General features: G+C 42.6%; 1 pseudogene; it reads left to right on the top strand.

The window, feature by feature from the left end:
* Positions 1–5668: 5668 nt before the first annotated feature.
* Positions 5669–19782, top strand: LOC101608753 (annotated as a pseudogene).
* Positions 19783–20231: the final 449 nt, after the last annotated feature.

Here is a 20231-nt window from a genome sequence, read left to right as displayed (position 1 = left end):
TTGTACTTAGTTCAAATGCACATTGAGAAACTACATAAGCACTTGTTAGCTTTTTTCTGGCTTGCCATTGATAGGTACTAGACTGTGTTTCTTTATTCAAGACCAATCCCTACTACTATCAGGGGGACTGTGTTGGGGAAAACAAGACTTATGTAAGAAAGTAGTCTATCACTCCTAGATGACTAGCAGAGTTGGTTTCATAGGAATAGAATAACTTTCAGAGTTAAGATCTACTACCAACCTGTAGGATGAGAGAAACATGCTGCTGCAGTTAGTTCCACATTGTTGTAACCAAATGTCTGAACAAAAGTAATTAAAGGAAGGGTTTATTCTGACTTACTCTTTGGAGTTGATCATGGCAGGGAAGACATGGTGGCATGATCATGAAGCAGAGCTGATTATGTTCAGTCCACATTAAGGAAGCAGGTAGTGATGAATGCTGGTGCTCAACCAGCAATCTCCTTAAGGGTAGGTCCTCCCACCACAAATAACCTAATCTAAGCAGAGCCAGATTACCCACAGAATGGGAGAAAATATTTGCTGACTATCCCACTGACAGAGGCCTAATCTCTAGAATCTACAAAGAAATTAAAAACCTAAACAATAAGACGTCAAACAACCCACTCTCAAAATGGGGCAAGGAACTGGACAGGCAGTTCACAGAGGAAGAAATACAAATGGCAAACCACACCTAAGGAAATGTTCATCATTCCTAATAATTAGGGAAATGCAAATTAAAACTACTATGAGATTTCACCTTACCCCAGTAAGGATAGCAAATATCAAAAAATCATATGCAAACAAATGCTGGTGAGGATGTGAAAAATAGGAACCTCTACTGTTGGTAGGAATGTAAGATGGTACAACTACTTTGGAAAGAAATGTTGAGACTCCTAAAAAAAACTTACTATAGAGTTAACAACAGGCTCAGTTATTCCCTTACTGGCCATGTACCCTAAAAGCTCCAAACCTCACTCCAGAGACATTTGCTCAACCATGTTTAGAGCTGCTCAATTTGTAATAGCCAAGAATTGGAATCAACCCAGATGTCCATCATTAGACAAATGGATAACTAAGATGTGGTATATCTATAGGATGGAATTCTACACAGCAGTAAGGAAAAACAACACAATGAAATCTAAAGAAAGATGGTCAAACCTGGAATAAATCATTCTTAGTTAACTCACCCAATCACAGAAAGATAATCACCCATAGTCTCACTCATCTACAGCTCCTAACCTGAATCTACCCAAGTTGCTGACATACCTACCAAGCATCTCGAGGACCAGACAATAGGGAGGTGGCAAGGGAGGAAAAGGCAAGGGAGGGGGTGGAGGACACAGACCTGTACCCAAAAGGCAATGGCACCATAAAACTCTACATCCTAAAAGACAGACCAAATGGTTGAACCTCTACCAGAGCGAACACCAGATTCATAAGGCCCTGGAGAGAGTATGATGAAAAATAACCGTTATATCCTCCTGTTTCTGCTTCTCTCTCTCTCTTTCTCTCTCTCTTCTCTCTCTCATTTCTCTATCTCTTTTATATCACTTATTCTTTCTTCCTTCTCTTCTTGGGCACTGACCTGTGACTCCAAGTACCAGCAGGGGGATATCATCCACAATGAGCTTTTGATCACAGAGACCTACAAGGTCTCCCAAAAGAGGACAGAATCATGTCAGAGCACTTGATGACCCACCATAGGTTAGTGGTAAGACCCTACTGCTGAAGACACCATATACTGGTGACACATATCATGGAGCAACATGGCTGGAAGCTGGAAGAGAATCAGTCCCCAGTTAGTGTGTCCAGTGCTAGAAGGTGATACATGAGCAACTGGGGGATAAATGCCAATATCTGTGCAAGCAATGCATGGTCTAACCTACTTAGTAGCAAACAACCTGATGTGATGCTCATACAAGCGTAATAGTGGTGCATAGCCCTGGTGGGAAACCAGCTGCTCTTGATTTGGCTAACTGATCTGCTCAGTGGAATGGAACCCATAGCTGGAGCTGGGAAACAAGTCAGAACCATATCCAAAATTGAGCCCACTCTCCTTTAAACTATCTCTAAAAAACAATGGTTATCAAACATTTACTTGGTGCTAACTTTACTCTCTGTTGGAGAATCTGCTTCTCTTTTTCAGATGGACATAGATTCTAAGGAAAGAACCACCCCATCATACCTCAAAAGGGCCCCAGTTGATACCAAGAATAATTGGAGAAACATGCAAGAATGCTGTTTTCTTGGCAAACAGGGAACCGGCACAACAGTACAGGAGATAGACACAGAGAACAATAACCCCTTCCAAGCCATATAGCCAGAGACACAGAGGTATCCAAGATCTCAACACAGAAACAGACCTAAAATGATCCCAACAAGGATCAGGGAAATTTGCATAAGAGGGGGAGGAAAGAATGTCAGAGCCACAAATTGGGTCATGACACACAGAGACATTTCCTCCTACCTGAAACTAAAGGTTAATGCCACAATGTATGATCCATATACCCCAACAAGGAGGGTCCCTGTGAAGGGGGGAGGAAAGGGAGGAGGCTAACAACGGTACCAACTTGACTGTATCCACTGACTACAAAAATTAAAAATAAAATAAAAATAAATAAACTCATCCAATTAAACACAAAAACCAACCTAATCTAGACAGTCCCTCATAGACATGCCCAGAGATTTGTTTCCATGGTGATTATAAATACTATCAATTTGGCAACCATATATTATCCATCATACATACATTTCTTCAACCCAATCATGAGGCCATGAAAATTAGAATAAGAAAACAACAGCTTACCATGGCATCACCACTGCTGTTCCATGTTGGTTGTCCTCCCATCTCTTCCCTACTACATAAGTGTACTTTCTCTGTGACTTTATGTCTAAGTGTGTGGGATTGAAAAATAAAGTTACATTTTGCCATGGGAGCCACTGAAATCATCTAGAGTTGCTGGAGTTCATTTTCTCTGGCATTTAAAAAACTAAAGATCAGGAGAGTGATTATAAGAGAAAAGTTTATTTGAAATAAGAGGTAAATAAAACAGGGAAACTCCTCATGGAAAAAGAATTCCAGAACTGAAAATTCACTTCCACAGAGGAATTTGGACTTTTATTGAATGAGGGAATTCTGCCAATCCATAGTCCATGATTGGTCAGCTTAAACACAGACCAAGGTGCTGATTGGTTAATCATGCATCCAGTACTGTTCAGGTCCCAGAAAGTCTGCCAGGCTAGCCAACTGGCAGGAATATTCTCTGAGGCCAGGAAGAAATAGAAAGTGGTATCACCCTCTTTGGTCACTATCTTGGGGTAGAATGCAGCAACCTACCAAGGGCCATTTTTCTTTATCTTCTTCCTAGCTAAGGCAACTATCTAGTTCCAATACTGTCTCATCCTCCTTGACAGGACTAAGAGAACCAGAGTTTGATTGAAAATGATAACTTTGGTGTAGACAACCAAGCAGGGAGGTATGGAAGCCTAAAAAGCAATGACAGGGTCTAGCTGCCAAATCATGGAGCTGCATTTCCACTTCTCATTACAGGAGAGCACCTCCTTGTTGTTTAAACGAGTTTGAGTCAGAATTTCCAGCTGCCAGAAACAGACAGCATGGCAATAGACTGCAGCCTGGATCTTTGGGTCAGATATAAGAAATCAGACCTGTTTCACCATCTTGAGCTTAAGTGCCAGTGATCCACTAAGGGGTCGTGGGTTCTAGACGCCTCACCATGTTCCAGGGACTGACAGAAAGCAAAGTCCTCCAACAATTGCAGAAGCGACTTTTCAGTACTGTCTATGTATTCCCTGTGGAATATGCTGTTCCACACTCTGTGTACCAGGAAGCTGGGATTCCTTGAGCTAGCAGCAGCTGTTCCTTAAAGTAAGTCAAGTTAAATTTAAACTTGAAGAGAGTGTTGAAGCTCTCACTCTATGCATATATATTTAAGTATGAAGATGGGTACAGTACAGAATACAGGATAGATCCAAAGCAAAGACAGGTAAACTAAAGTCAGTATCTTCTCTTAGATTTTTGAAATATTATGCATTTTAACAAAGAATTGATAGAACAGACTCTAGAAGGGTAAATTATGACTTATGAAGTTTATTTTAGGGAGAATTGGTACCCAGAAGAAAGCTAGGAAGACTCAGGTCAGAAAGTAAATCCCGCCTTACTTGGCTCGAAACAGAGATTCAAGAAGGGTGAGAAAGAGAAAACCTCCCAAGAAAGGGCCTCTGGCACATACATTATATTTGCACACATGTGGGAAGCAGAACATGAGAGCACAAACCCTTTACCTTAACATGAAAGAAAGCTAAGAGATTAGATAGCAAAGTGACAAGAGGATGGTCATGAACTCATGTAACCTTAGTCCTAGCAGGCCAAGACAAGAGGACTTCTGGAGCTCCTGGTCAGCCAGTCTAACCAAAAAGTGGCAACTCCAGGTTTAGTAAGAGACTCTCAGGGAAATAATATAGAAGAGCATTTATGCAGAACAACTTATTTCTTCTTTAGCCTTTGCATGTGCACATATACATAGGGTGTATACATCTCCATACACATGTTCATACCCCTGCAACACACAGCCAAAAGTGTGGTACTATAACTGTAAAATGATGATACAACTGTGTTTGAAATAACAGTCATTTCTCTAGTCTCTTTTATCATCTTTTTCATTCTTACCTTGTATTAGTGATCTAATTGGGTATTCCAATGGCTATGTTGGTTTTGCACATCAATTCAGTAAATAGTCACAAATTCTCTTCTTACTCTAGGAATTGCCCCATCCTATAGTTTATAGCAGTTCCTCAGAAGGAGTATTGGTGCTTGAAATATTGTCTTTTCTTCCTCAAATAGAAAGGGTTTAATTAGACTCTAGAGTACTTCTGAAATAGTTAACCTTTACATAACACTCATATTTACACATACAAAAACATATTCCAAGACCCTGCCAAGGCCTCGAAGCCGGCTGGGCCTGGAGATCTGCAGCCCCCCAGAACGGACACTCATGGGAACCCGCCCTCCCAGCTGGGCCGGGTTGCTGACCTGCATCCAACAAAAGGCGGGCTGGGGCGGCCTTGTGGGCTGCAGGACACTGTGAGCAGGGCTGCGTCCATCTCCACTGGCCACGAGAAAAGTTGCGGGCTAAGCTCCACGCCCCTGCGCTGGTAGGAAGCAGCAGCCCCGCAGTTACTTTTGGGTCTGGAGAAGGACAGAGGTGGGACAGAAAGGAGCTCTGTGCCCAGATGTGGTCAGATCCCAGGATCCAAGTGCCTGAGCTCTCTTTCCTTGGAAGCCTCCTTTCTCCCCAAATAGAATTTCAGCACAGGATTCCAGCATTTGTGGCATTTATTTGTACTATGCACTTGCATGTGAGTGGAATAGTGGAGAGAAAGCACAGTTTAATTTTTGGAAGAGAATCAAAGAATATAAGACATTTTATATTAGAGAAATAATTGCTTGATGATCTTAGGATAGAGAACTGTGGCAGCAGAAGTTAGGAAGGAGATCTCTGGACAATACAGTGGTTCTCCTCAACTACTCAAAAATGTCAACATAGTTGGCAATATATCCCATTACACCACAGTGCCCCTTACTGAAACTGTTGATCCTGTAGACCTGGAAGAGTACCTCATTACTCACCCTTTAGCTGTGGATTCTGGGCCCCTAGGTGATTTGATGGTTTATAGCCCTAGGGACTGCAGAACTCTTGTTTCAGCTGTAACTAATGAAAGTGAAATGGATCCACATGCTAGAGATAGTATAAGAAGCTACTTAGAAGACTGGGTAATTGTGACCAAAAAATATCATGAACTGGGAACAAATCCCAACACATTGCATAAGCAGAAAGAAAGGCAAAGGGTTTGCCTAAGCAGCTCTTTGAGTCTGATGTTGCTACAGATGGCAGCAGCTACCGGGATGACCAAGGTGACCTGAAATGACATTCGATGTCAATAGATGATACTCCAAGGGGTAGCTGGGCCTTCAGTATCTTTTCCTTGAAAAACTCACTTCCTGATGCCTTGCTTCCTAATTTACTTGATCAAACTCCAAATGAAGAAATAGACCATCAGAATGATGACCAAAGGAAATCAAACTGTCATGAGGAACTTTTTGGTTTGCATCTGTCACCAGATGAAGAATTGATTGAGCGGCTTAGTGTTCCTGAGGTACTCAAAGAGCACTTTGGTCAAAGACTCCTTGTAAAGTGTTTGTCAGTCAAGTTTGAGAATGAAATTGAGACCATTTTTGCAAGTTTGGCTTTATATGATGTCAAGAAAAAGAAAAAGATTTCAGAAAACTTATTTTGATCTTAATTCTGAGCAGATGAAGGGATTGTTATGTCCACATGTACCATGTGCTGCCATTACTACCCTAGCAGGATCAACCATTTCTTTCCCAAGATGTGTTTCTTGTAATAAAGCTAGAAAAAGTCCTGTAGCATGGAGAATGTGCGGAACCATATACGATTTTCAAAGAAGCTGATGTCAGAAAGAATAAGGAAAAATTGAAGAGACTGAAAATTCAAGCTGATCAATTGTTTCAGAGACTTGGGAAGTACCACATGACTTTTGCTTGGACTGCCATCCTTCTAATGAATATCTTGAGCAGTGCTGGGAGCCTAGAAAGAGATTCCACAGAAGCAGAAATTAGTACTGGAGAATTCAAAAGATCTTGGTCAGAAAGAAGGAATCCTAGTATTGTTGGTAGATGGTCACTTGAAAGGACAACAAGTGGGGATGACACATGCAACCTGACCAGCTTCTGCTCTGCTACTCTCACAGTGACAATTTTTTTAAGCAGGAAGGAGATCGCTTAAGTGATGAAGATCTGTACAAGTTCCTTGCTGATATGAGAAGGCCATCGTCAGTCTTATGGTGGCTGAGACCCATTATAGCTCAGCTGAAGATAGACATCTCTCCTGCACCTGAAAATCCCCATTATTGCCTCACCCCAGAGCTGCTTCAAGTGAAACTTTACTCTGTCAGTAGAGTCAGACCCACCAGGGAAATCTTAGAGTTTCCTGCCAGGGATATCTCTGTTCCAAATACTACTTACAGACATCTTCTCTATATATAGCCTCAAAGTCTTAATTTTACCAATCATCAAGGTTCGGCCAGAAACATAACAGTGAAAGTCCAAGTTATGTATGGCGAAGATCCAAGCAATGCTATGCCGGTAATCTTTGGTAAATCTAGCTATTCAGAATTTTCAAAGGAAGCCTATACAATCATGATATATCATAACATGAAGAAGTCAAGGTTAAGCTCCCTGCCACTTTAACTGACCATCATCACTTGCTCTGTATCATGTTAAGTTGTCAACAAAAACAAAATACTCCTCTTGAGAGCCCAGTTGGATATACATGGATACCAATGCTCCAGAATGGATGGCTGAAGACAGGACAGTTTTGCTTACTGGTGTCACTGGAAAAACCTCCACAGGCTTATTCTGTACTCTCCCCTGAGGCTCCTCTACTTGGCATGAAATGAATTAATAACCACAAAGGTGTGCTTAATGTTGAAGTTATTGCTGTTTCATCTATCCACAAACAGGATCCATATCTTGACAAGTTCTTTGCTCTGGTCAATGCTCTGGATGAGCATATGTTCCCAGTCTGAATTGGGGACATGTGAATCATGGGAAATAACTTAGAAAGTGAGCTGAAGAGCAGCATTTCAGCCTTGAATTTATCTCAGTTGGGACCAGTAGTTAGGTTTCTTCACCTTCTGCTTGATAAACTGATACTTTTAGTTGTTAGACCACCTGTCATTGCTGGCCAAATAGTTAGTCTAGGGTAAGCATCTTTCAAAAAGCTATGATATCTATTATAACTCAACTTCATAAAATCTTAGGAGGAAATCATGATCAGCATGGCAGAAACAGCCTTCTTGCATCATATATCTACTATGTGTTCTATCTGCCAAATACTTACCCTAATTCACCATCACCAAGTCCTAGGAGTTTGGGAAGATCTGTACATTATGCTACCATGGCTAGATCTGCTGTGAAACCTGCAAGCCTTAATTTAAATCATTCTCAAAGCCTTAGTAATAGCAACCAAGATATATCTGGGACTCCCACATTACCAGATGATCAAGTCCGATCAATCATAGACAATAAGGCTATGGATCAAAGTTGTAACCATATGTCTTTGCATACAGAGATATCAAGTTTCTTTTTTTTTCACATGATAAATTTTATTGGTATGAATTTTCAAGGAACTTTTTATGTGGCATTGCATTTTTCACTTCATTTTTTTCTTTAGCATTTGTATCTTTTTTTTTTTTAAATTTAATTTATTAGTTTTCTTTTCAGTAAATACAGGCAGTTTGGTACCATTATTTAGGCTCATCTGTGATCTACCCCCTCCCATTAGACCCTCCTTATTAATGAAAATGGGTCGTGCATTGTGGAGTTAGCCCCCAGGTATTAGTATGATAAATGTCTCTGAAAATCATGACCCAACATGTAACTCTGACATTCTTTCCGCCCCCTCTTCCGCAAGATTTCCCTGAGCCATGTTGGGTTCATTTTTGGTCTGCTTCAGTGCTGAGGTGTTGGGGGCCTCTGAGGCTCTGGCTCTCTGATTTGGTAGGAGTTGATTTTTCTCTGAATTGATCTCCTTCCCCTTTGTGCTGGTATCCAGTTCACAGGAAAACATCACCCTTGCTTATTTCACCAGTTGTCCTTAGTTTCAGTTGGGCCCCTTCTGAGGTATGTTGGGGCAGCTCTCTTCTTAGGATCTGCATCTATCTGGAAAAGAGAAGCAGATTCTCCAACAGAGAGTGAGTTAGCACCCAGAAAATTGAGATAGCACTTACTTTTTTGATAGACAGTTTGATAGGTGTAGGCCCTCTTATACCCCGTGATTGATGGTAGCTTGATATTGTAGAGTGGGCTTGTGTTTGGGTATGGTTCTGACTTGTTTCCCAGCTCCAGCTAAGGGTCTAGTACCACTGAGTGGATCAGTTAGCCAAATCAAGAGCAATTGATTCCTCACCATGGCTGTGTACCACTATTGCACTTGTATGGGTATCACATCTGGTTAATTGTTGCTACTTAGGTTAAACAATGTGTTGCTTGGACAGATCTTGGTCACTTCCCCCAGTCGCCTATGTAGCACCTTCTGGCACTAGACACGCTGACTGTCTGGGGACTGACTCTCTCCTGGCTTCCAGCCATGTCATTCCATTTTACGTGTCAGCTGCGTATGGAGTCTTCAGCAATAGGGTCTTACCACTGGCCTTTGGTGGGTCATCAATTACTCTGACAGAAGCCTGTCATTGTTTTGGGAAACCTTGTAGGTTTCTTTGATCAAAAGCTCATTGTGGATTGTAGGCCCAAGCTGGAAGTGGGGGTTACAGGTCAGTGTGCACTAAGAAATTGAGGAAAAAGATAACTAATATACAAGAGTTAGAGAGAAGAGAGATAGAGGGGAGAGGGGGAGAGGGAGGGAGGGAAGATGTAGGAGATTTAGATCAGTCTTGATCCTACCCTCTCCAGTGTCTTGTGGTTCAGGTGTTTCCTGTAAGGGACTAGTGAAGGTTCAGTCATTTGGTCTGTCTTTTAGGAAGTAGAATTTTATGGTACCATTGCCGTTTGGGTCCGGATTACTGTTTTCCACCCTTTGATTCCCTCCCCGCCCTCCCATCCATCTTATTGTCTAGTCCATGAGGTACTTGCTGGGTATGTAAGGCATCTTGGGCAAATTCAGGTTAGGTGTTGCAGATGAGTGAGACTATGTGTCGATTTTTTTTCTGTGATTGGGTAAGTTCGCTGAGAATGATCTGTTCCAGGTTCAACCATTTTTCCTCAAATTTCTTTATGTCGTTTTTTCTTACTGCTGTATAGAATTCCATTGTGTAGATATACCACATCTTTGTTATCCATTCTTCTAATGATGGACATCTGGGTTGATTCCAGCTTTTAGCTATTACGAATTGAGCTGCTACAAACATGGTTGAGCAAATCTCTCTGGCTTTTGGTTTGAAGGTTTTAGGGTACATGCCCAGTAATGGTATAACTGGGTCTGTTGGTATTTCTATAGTCAGCTTTTTCAGGAGTCTCCATATTGCTTTCCAAAGTGGTTGTACCATCCTGCATTCCCACCAACAGTGAATGAGTGTCCCTGCTTCTCCACATCCTCGCCAGCATTTATTTTCATTTGACCTTTTGATGTTGGCTATCCTTATTGGGGTAAGGTGGAATCTCATAGTTGTTTTAATTTGCATTTCTCTGATGATTAGGGATGATGAACATTTTCTTAGGTGTGTGTTTGCCATTTGTATCTCTTCCTCTGTGAATTGCCTGTTTAACTCTGTGCCCCATTTTGTGAGTGGGGTATTTGTCTTCTTATTGTTTAGACTTTTGAGTTCTTTGTAAATTCTAGAGATAAGGCCTCTATCAGTTGGATAACCTGCAAATATTTTCTCCCACTCTGTTGGTATTCTATTGGCTTTGTTTATTATATGCTTATCTGTAAAGAAACTCTTCAGCTTCATATGATCCCAATGGTTGAGTGACTGTTTAAAAATTGAGCCACTGGGGTTTTATTCAGGAAGTCTTTTCCAATTCCTATATCATGGAAAGTACTTCCTAAATTTTCTTCCAGTAGTTTTCGGGTTTCTGGTCTTATGTTGAGGTCTTTGATCCATTTGGATTTGAGTGTTGTGCATGGTGAAATGTGTGGATCAAGTTTTAGTTTCCTGCATGTGGTTATCCAGTTTGTCCAGCACCATTTGTTGAAGATGCTATCTTTTTTCCAGTCTATATTGTTTGGGCCTTTGTCGAATATTAAGTAGCTATAGTTGCTTGGCCCAAAATCCGGGTCCTCAAGTCTATTCCATTGGTCTATACTCCTGTTTTTATGCCAGTACCATGCTGTTTTTATTACTATGGCTTTGTAGTATAACTTTATATCGGGTATGGTGATGCCACCAGAGGTATTTCTTTTGCTGAGGATATGTTTGGATATGCGAGGCCTTCTGCCTTTCCATATGAAATTTGAGATCATTTTTTCCATGTCTGTGAAGAACATTGTAGGGATTTTAATTGGAATTGCGTTAAATCTATATATTGCCTTTGGTAGGATTGTCATCTTCACAATGTTAATTCTGCCTATCCAGGAGCATGGGAGGTCTTTCCATCGTTTCAAGTCCTCCTCAATTTCTTTTTTGAGAGTTTTTATATTTTCGTTGTAAAGATCTTTTACTTCCTTGGTTAACGTTATTCCAAGGTATTTTATTTTATCTTTTGCTATTGAAAATGGGACTATGTCCTTTATTTCTTTTTCTGTGTCTTTGTCATTTGCATACAGAAATGCTTCCGATTTTTGTGCGTTGATTTTGTATCCTGCTACTTTGCTATAGGAGTTAATCACCTTCAGGAGTTTTGGGATGGAGTCTCTCGGGTCCATTACATATACAATCATGTCATCAGCGAATAGAGCTAACTTAACTTCTTCCTTTCCAAATTGTATCCCTTTTATTTCCTTCTCCTGTCTTATTGCTTGAGCTAGGACTTCCAGAACTATATTGAAAAGCAGAGGTGAGAGAGGACATCCCTGTCTTGTTCCTGATCTCAATGGGAATTCCTCCAGTCTCTCTCCATTAAGAATTATTTGGGCCTTTGGAGCTTTGTATATTGCCTTTATTATATTAAGATGTGAACCAGCCATGCCGATTCTCTCCAATGTTTTGATCATGAAGTGATGTTGTATCTTGTCAAAGGCCTTCTCTGCATCTATCGAAATGATCATGTGATTTTTATGTTTAAGCTTGTTTATGTGGTGTATTACATTGACAGATTTTCGTATGTTGAACCACCCTTGTGTTCCTGGGATAAATCCCACTTGGTCAAGGTGGATAATGCTTTTGATGTGTTGTTGGATTCGGTTTGTGAGAATTTTGTTGAGGATCTTTGCGTCTATGTTCATTAGGGAAATAGGCCGATAGTTTTCTTTTCTTGTGGCGTCTCTGCCTGGTTTTGGGATTAGGGCGATACTAGGTTCATAGAAGGAGTTGGGTAGTTTTCCCTGTTCTTCAATTGTGTGGCACAGTTTTAGGAATATTGGTTTGAGTTCTTCCATGAAGGTTTGATAAAATTCGGCTGGGAATCCATCTGGTCCTGGACTCTTCTTTTTTGGGAGGTTTTTTATTACTTTTTCAATCTCCATGAGCGTGATGGGTTCATTGAGGTGGTTGATCTGCTCTGAGTTTAGCTTTGGTAGATGATATGCATCCAGGAATTTATCCATCTCCTCCACATTTTCCAGTTTTGTGGAGTAGAGGTTTTTGAAATAAGTCCTGATGATTCTGCCGATTTCACTGATGTCTGTTGTAATCTCTCCTTTTTCATTTTGAATTTTGTTAATTTGGAGTCTCTCCTTTTTTTGCTTGATCAAATTGGCCAGAGGTTAGTCAATCTTGTTTATTTTTTCAAAGAACCAGCTCTTTGTTTTGTCAATTGCCTTAATTGTTTCCTTGGTTTCCAATTCATTAATTTCTGCTCTGATTTTAATTATTTCCTTCCTTCTGGAGCTCTTTGGGTTGGATTTTTCTTGTTTTTCCAATGCCTTTAGGTGGATGGTTAAGCTATTGATTTGGGATTTTTCTGTCTTTTTTATGAAGGCATTGAGTGCTATGAATTTTCCCCTGAGGACTGCCTTCATTGTGTCCCACAAGTTTTGGTATGATGTGTTCTCATTGTCATTCAATTCCAGGAATTTTGCAATTTCATTTTTTATTTCATCCACTATCCATTTATTGTTTAAGAGTGTGCTATTCAGTTTCCAGTTGCCGTTGTGGCTCTTGTTGGTTTTTTTGTTGTTGATTTCTAGGAATATAGCATTATGATCTGATATCATGCAGGGAATTATGTCGATTTTCCTAAATATGTGGAGGCTATCTTTGTGACCCAGTATATGGTCTATTTTAGAGAATGTTCCATGGGCTGCTGAGAAGAATGTGTAGTCTGTGGATTTGGGGTGGAAAGTTCTGTAGATGTCTGTTAGGTCTAAGTGCTCTATGGTTTTGTTGAGCTCTCTTACTTCCCTGTTGAGCTTCTGTTTGGATGATCTGTCTATTACTGATAATGGTGTGTTAAAGTCATCAGCTATGATGGTGTTGGTGGTTATTTCTGTTTTATTGTCAAGTAGGTTTTGTTTTATGAACTGCGGTGCCCCTGTGTTTGGTGCATACAGATTTATGATTGTAATATCCTCTTGATGGATTGTTCCCTTTACAAGTAGGAAGTAGCCTTCTTTGTCTTTTTTGATTGTTTTTGGTTTGAAGTCAACTTTATCTGATATTAATATAGCTACACCTGCTTGTTTCTTATTCCCATTTGCTTGGAATATTGTTTTCCACCCTTTCACCCTGAGGAGGTTTCTGTCTTTAGTGGTAAGGTGGGTTTCTTGAAGGCAGCAGATTGAGGGGTCTAATTTTTTGATCCACCCTGTTAGCCTGTGTCTCCTGATGGGTGAATTAAGGGCATTAATGTTTAGGGTGATGACTGTGAGATTTGATTTGATCCCTGTCATTTTGTGGTGGTAGAGGTGTGTTGGCATTTCCATGGAATTTTTTTTTTTTTTTTTTTTGTATCTACTCTGGGTTTGATTGCTGTGATCTTCTTCTTGTAGGCATTTGTGTTTGGTTATTTGTTTCCTCTCTGTGGAGAATTTCCTGGAGTACTTTCTGTAGGTTTGGTTTTGTGTTCATATAATTGTAAAGCTGAGTTTTATCATGGAAAGTTTTCCTTTCACCATCTATTATAAGGGAGACTTTTGCTGGGTAGAGTAGTTTAGGTTGAAAGCCATAGTTTCTTAGTATTTGAAGAGTATCATTCCAGGCCCTTCTAGCTTTCAGGGTTTCCATTGAGAAGTCTGAAGTAATTCTGATGGGGTTTCCTTTGAAAGTGGTGTGCTGTTTTTCCCTAGCTGCTTTTAGGATTTTTTCCTTGGTGTCAATGTTTAGAGTCTTAATGATAATATGCCTTGGGGAGTTTCTCCTTTGGTCTAGCCGGTTAGGAGTTCTGTTTGCTTCTTGAATCTTGATGGGCCTTTCTTTTAAGAGACTGGGGAAGTTTTCTTCAATTATTGTGTTAAATAAGTTCTCCATGCCTTTGGTCTGAAATTCTTCTCCTTCTGGTATTCCAATGATTCTGATATTAGGACGTTTAAGTGTATCCCACAATTCTCTCATGTTCTGTTCACAGGAACTTTTGAACTTACTGAAATTTTTGGACTCTCGAACTGTTTCTTCCATCCTGTCTTCCAGATCAGAATTTCTATCTTCCACTTCGCTGACTCTATTCTTGAGAGCCTCTAGTGAGTTTTGGACTTGTTCAATTAAGTTTGCATTTTCTACTACTTTCCTATGTATCACTTCCATCGCTTTGTCCAGCTCCCTTTTTGTCTCATTTTCTGATTTTCTTGATGATTCTTGGAAATCATCCTTGCATTTCTTTATGTTTTCATTTAGTGTGGCCAGCTGATTTTTAAGGTCCTCTTTTTTTTCATTCTCCCTCAACTCTCTTAGCTCTCTTTGAATTCCTTCCAGTGTCTTATCATATTGCTCTAGCTTAGTGATGGTAGCATCCATACGATTATCTATCCTTTGTAGCTTTCCTGTCAGATCTAGCAGTAGTTTGGTCAGGGTTGCATTGTTCATTGCTTCCACTTGATGTTCTGATCCTAAACACTCTTCTATGTTTTGGTTTGTTGTGATCCTTGTTGGACTGGGTGATCTGTCTGGATTTTCTTCCATTTTATTTTTCGTGTTATTTCTTTTGCGCTGTGGTCTACCCATGTCAGTGTATGGGCAGGTAGGTGGGTGGAGCAGCCTGGGATCTAGCTTAATGCAAATCCAAGGCAGCCTGGGGCAGTTGTAAGCAGCCTGGATTTTTGCTCACTCTTGCCAAAGCCGCCTACCTATAGCCTGACAGGGGCACCAAAGTTGCCTGAATTCTCACCCAGTAATGCACCTAAGCTGCCTGCCTTTGAGCTTGAAAAGGGACTGAGGTAGCAAGCCTTGAAGGTGCCTAGATTCTGGCTGGGTACACTGGGGTCTGTAAACAGTCTGTGCTCTTCCGCCTCAGGGGAGTGGGGGATGGGTGGCGATGTACAGGTAGGGGATGGCACCTGCGCTGGCGCTAGTGACTCAGTGTGGACTTATGTGGCTCTTGCTGTGGGACTGGGCCCACTGCATGTGCAATTGTAGTGCAGAGGCAGATGATGTGGATACGGAATCAGGACACAGCAGAAACTGACCGGCGGCAAGTGATGTGAAAACAGCAGGGCATGAGGGGAGGGGGGGCAGCTAGGAGCGTGGGGCGCTGTGGGATACTGTGGGGTGCTCTGGACTCGTAGGGGGGGGAGGGGGCGGATCGCGCGGGGGAGGGGGCTGAGGGGGTCCAGGGGGTCGCGGGTAGTGCAGGGGCCGTGGAGCACGCTGAGGTAAGATGGAGTGCTGGATGCTGTGGGACGCTGCGGGGCAGTCTGGGCGCGCGGCGGGGGTGGGGTGCACGGGGGGGGGGCCTGAGGAGCGTGGGGGTGGGGCGCGGGGTGTCTCGGGGCACGCGGGGGGATCGGGGGACACCTGGGCGCCCGGGCGCTGGACGCTGCGGGGCTTTGAGCGCCCCTGTCGCGTGTGGGTAGGGAGCGTTGGGCGCGCTGGGGGGGGGGAGGCGAGGGCGGGGCGCGCGGGGGGGGCTCGAGGCGCATGGGGGTGAGGCGTGGGGGTCTCAGGGCGCGCGGGGGGGTGCGGGGGTGCGGGGCACGCCTGGGCGCCCGGGGCGCGGGGCGCTTGGGGCGTGCCTGCTGTGTGTGGATAGAGAGCACGGAAGGCGCGGGGGGGTGGGGCGCGCGGGAGGGTGGGGCGGGGGTGGGGTGGTCTCGAGGCACGCGGGGGGGGGGCGCAGGGGTCTTGGGCGCGCAGGGGCGCAGGGCAGGCCTGGGTGCCCGGGGCGCGGGAAGCCTTGGTTGGCTTGGGCCGCGTCTGCCGTGTGTATAGGGAGCGTGGGGCGCGCTGGGGGGGAGGGGCGTGCTGGGGGTGTGCGGGGGGTGCGGCGGGTGTGGGGCACGGGGGTTGTGGGGTGCGCTGGGCCGCCGGGGCGCGTGGGGCTTGGTGTGCACGGGGCGCCGGGCCGCTGGGCGCGGGGGCCGCGACCGATGCAGTTATTCGCGGGGGGGGGGGGTGGCGGGGCGTGGGTCGCGGGGGTGTGTGCTTCCCTCTTTTATCCCAATCTGTGCCCTCCCTCTTCAGAAAGTTCCTAATTTCCCTTGAATACTTGCCTTTTTTTCCCTCGTTGTTTGTAGTGCAGCTAGGCAGTCGCCATCTTGACCGGAAGCCGATATCAAGTTTCTTATAAACATTAATGGGACACTTACCAACTAAAAAGTTTTTTATGAGGAACTGGTTTTGTAGTGGGTGGTGTCAGTGACAGCATTCATGAATCAGTTTTGCAACAAGCCTGGTTCTTTTTTTAGTTGATGGGAAAGGGCTTGGAGCTTGATGCTCCAAGGAAAAGTAACTTCCCAGAATGCTTCATGGATGACATTGCTGCACTTTTTGGTACAATTGCTAGTGATGTGGTTTCATGGTTTCAGAAGGACACTGAAATGGTTGAGAGACTCAATACAAGCCTTGCATTATTTTTCTCAATGATTTATTGTCTGTTATGGACAGAGGATTTGTCTTTAGCTTTATAAAGTCCTGCTACAAACAGATGTCTTCAAAACTTTATTCACTGACAAATCTAAGTGTCCTGGTGTCCTTGAGGTTGGATTTCCTGTGAACCATCTGTAGCCATGAGCACCATGTTACACTAAACTTACCCTGCAGCTTGCTTACCCCATGCGTCTCCATCACCTTCTGTTTCTTCTGCAACATCTCAGAGTTCTGGATTTTCTACAAATGTACAGGACCAGAAGATTGCAAATATGTTTGAATTGTTCTTGCTTTTCCACCAGCATCATTATTTGGCAGATCTTGTGTTAACAGAACTGGCAATCATTTTAGACCCTGATGCTTAAGGACTGTTTGGATTGTATGTGAAAGTTATCAATATGGTACACAATTTACTATACAGTCATGACTCTGACCCACGGTACTCTGACCCTCAGATAAAGGCTCAGATGACTATGTTGTACCTTCCTCTGATTGGTATTATCATGGAAACCATACCTCAACTGTATGATTTCACAGAAACACACAATCAAGATGGAAGACCAATTTGTATAGCCCCTTATGCTCATGATAGTGAGAGTGGAAGCATGATAAGCCAGACAGTTGCCATGGTGAGTCAGTCCTCGGCTAACAAGGCCTGGTAGTTTCCTCCTCACATCAATGGGTGGCAGGCAACATACCACCTTTTCAGCAGAATCCAGCTGGAGCATCTTGATCTGTCTGCTTTGGGTTCTCAAGAATGCAGATGAGACAGTCCTGCAGAAGTGATTTACAGACCTCTCAGTCCTTCAGCTCAACTGGCTCTTAGATCTGCTTTTATTACTGTGTATCTTGCTTTGAGTACAAAGGGAAAGGGGTACTTGAAAGAATGAACAGTGTGACCTGCAAGAAATCAAAGGACATGAGGGCAAAGCTTGACTAAGCTGTCCTGGGGATCATAGGTGTCAGGCAAGAAATGAGTGCGCAGAAGCCGAGGACAGCTGTAAAGAAGCCCATCGGGAAGTGCCTTTGAAAGTCAGGAGAATCTGAGGTAGAGAAAGTATATCACCCGCTGGTGTCAAAACACAGAGAACCTTGACAAGTGAAGGGCAGAGACTGAACATGAAGCAATAATTGATGGGAACCTGGCTACTGAAGCAAACCTCATCATCTTAGATACACTAGAGATTGTTGTGCAGTTTTCTGTGACAGACCCAAGGAGAGCATTCTGGGTGGGGTGCTGAAGGTTCTCCTGTACAGCATGGCCTGTAACCAAAGCACCTGCAGCATTGCTTTGCCACACGAGAGCTCTGGTGTCAAAGTTCCCTGAGCCCTTGTTTGAGGAGGAGACAGAGCAGTGTGCGGACCTCTGCCTGAAGCATATCAGGCACTACATTAGTGGCATTGGCACTATCCGCTCACATGCCAGCACCTCTCTGTACCTGCTCATGAGCCAGAATTTTGAGATTGGGAATAACTTTGCCAGAGTTAAAATGCAGGTAAGAATGTCACTGTCTTCCTTGGCAGGCACATCTCAGAACTTCAATGAAGAATTCATAAGACCTTCTCTAAAGACTATATTGACACATGCTGAAGAAGACCTGGAACTTAGAGAAACATTTCCTGATCAGGTCCAAGATCTGGTTTTCAATCTCCACATGATTCTTTCTAATACTGTTAAAATGAAGGAACACCAGGAGGATCCTGAAATGTTGATGTCGTGTACAGAATTTCCCAGGGTTAGCAGACCTCTCCAGATCTGTGGCTGACCTGGCTGTAGAATGTGGCTGGCAAGTGCTCTAAGTGGGGCAACCATGCACAAGCTGGGCAGTGCCTCCTGTCCTCACTTGGCTGCTCTTGTGGCTGAGTATCTGACCATGCTTGAGGACCAGAAGTACCTTCCTGTTGGCTGTGCCACATTTCAGAGCATTTCGTCTAATGTTTTGGAAGAATCTACTATCTCACATGATGTGGTTTCCCCTGATGAAAAAGGCATCTACTAAGGAAAACACTTCACTGAGTCAGGACTGGTGGGACTGCTGGAGCAAACAGCTGCTTCTTTGTCTATGGCTGGCATGTATGAAGCAGTTAATGAAGTTTACAAAGTACTTATTCCTATCCATGAAGCTAATTAGGATGTAAAGAAGCTCTCTACAATCCATGTTAAACTTCAAGAAGCATTCAGCAAAACTGTCCATCAGTGGATGTTTGGCACCTACTTTCGTGTTGGTTTTTATGGAGCTAAGTTCGGGGATTTGGATGAGCAAGAGTTTGTTTACAAGGAGCCTGCAATCACCAAACTCACAGAGATATTTCACAGATTGGGGGGATTCTATGGAGAAAGATTTGGAGAAGATGTGGATGAAGTCATCAAGGACTCCAATCCTGTAGATAAGTGTAAATTAGATCCTAACAAGGCATATATTCAGATTACCTATGTGGAGCCATACTTTGTTTGACACCTATGACATGAAGGACAGAATCACATATTTTGACAAAAATTATAATCGTTGCCATTTCATATACTATACACCCTTCACTTTAGATGGTCGTGCTCCTGGAGAACTTCACGAACAATTCAAATGGAAGACCAACCGGACTACTTCTCATGCCTTTCCTTATATTCAAACAAGGGCTCACAAAGAAAGATAATCTTAACACCAATTGAAGTTGCTATTGAAGGTATGCCGAAAAAGACCCAAGAATTAGCATTTGCAACCCATCAGGATCCAGCAAATACAAAAATATTTCAAATCGTTCTTCAGGGTTCTGTAGGGGCCACTGTAAATCAGGGAACTCTGGAAGTTGCTCAAGTTTTCCTGTCTAAAATCCCCAGTGATCCAAAGTTATTAAGACATCACAACAAACTGCAACTTTGCTTTAAAGATTTTACTAAAAGATGTGAGGATGCATTAAGAAAAAATAAGAGTTTAATTGGGCCAGATCAAAAGGAGTATCAAAGGGAACTTGGAGAGAAACTACCATTGTCTAAAAGAGGCTCTGCAACCCCTAATACACAGGGAGATTCCTCAGCTATACAAGGCAGCATTGCCTGTCTCTTGCCACAGATATTCCTTCAGTCGAATGAGCCTTCTCAAAATGGTTCTCTAAATAAATACACTTGGTTTATTTACATGAAAAGCAGTGTATTCAACATTGTGCAAAACAGATCTTTTGAAAAAGAGGACTTGTATGTAATTCTAGAAATCATTGCATTGACTTACTGAAGAATGACAAAATAATACCAAGTGCAGACTGCTAAACTGGCGAACCATGGCTGCAGTGTCTAACAGTCTGGTAACATGTTATGTTTTTTAAAAGCATTTTAATGACTCTACAGTACATCACACATTTATCATTATTTATACCATACCTAATGTTAAATTTATTTACCTTAAGTTCATATATTTTAATTTATATTGCCATTTATAGATTCATGTTGGAGCCATTTTAAATGTAGTGGTGCTTATTTTAAAGGTACTGTTAAATATGTGAAGTTTATGATAAAATATATTACAAATACATATTTATAGAACATCAAATATATGCATACTATATCA

This window comes from Jaculus jaculus, chromosome 8, assembly GCF_020740685.1.
Source record: "Jaculus jaculus isolate mJacJac1 chromosome 8, mJacJac1.mat.Y.cur, whole genome shotgun sequence".
NCBI classification, from domain to species: Eukaryota; Metazoa; Chordata; class Mammalia; order Rodentia; family Dipodidae; genus Jaculus; species Jaculus jaculus.
Note: the sequence above shows the minus strand (reverse complement) of the source record. Positions and strands in the feature narration are given on the sequence as shown.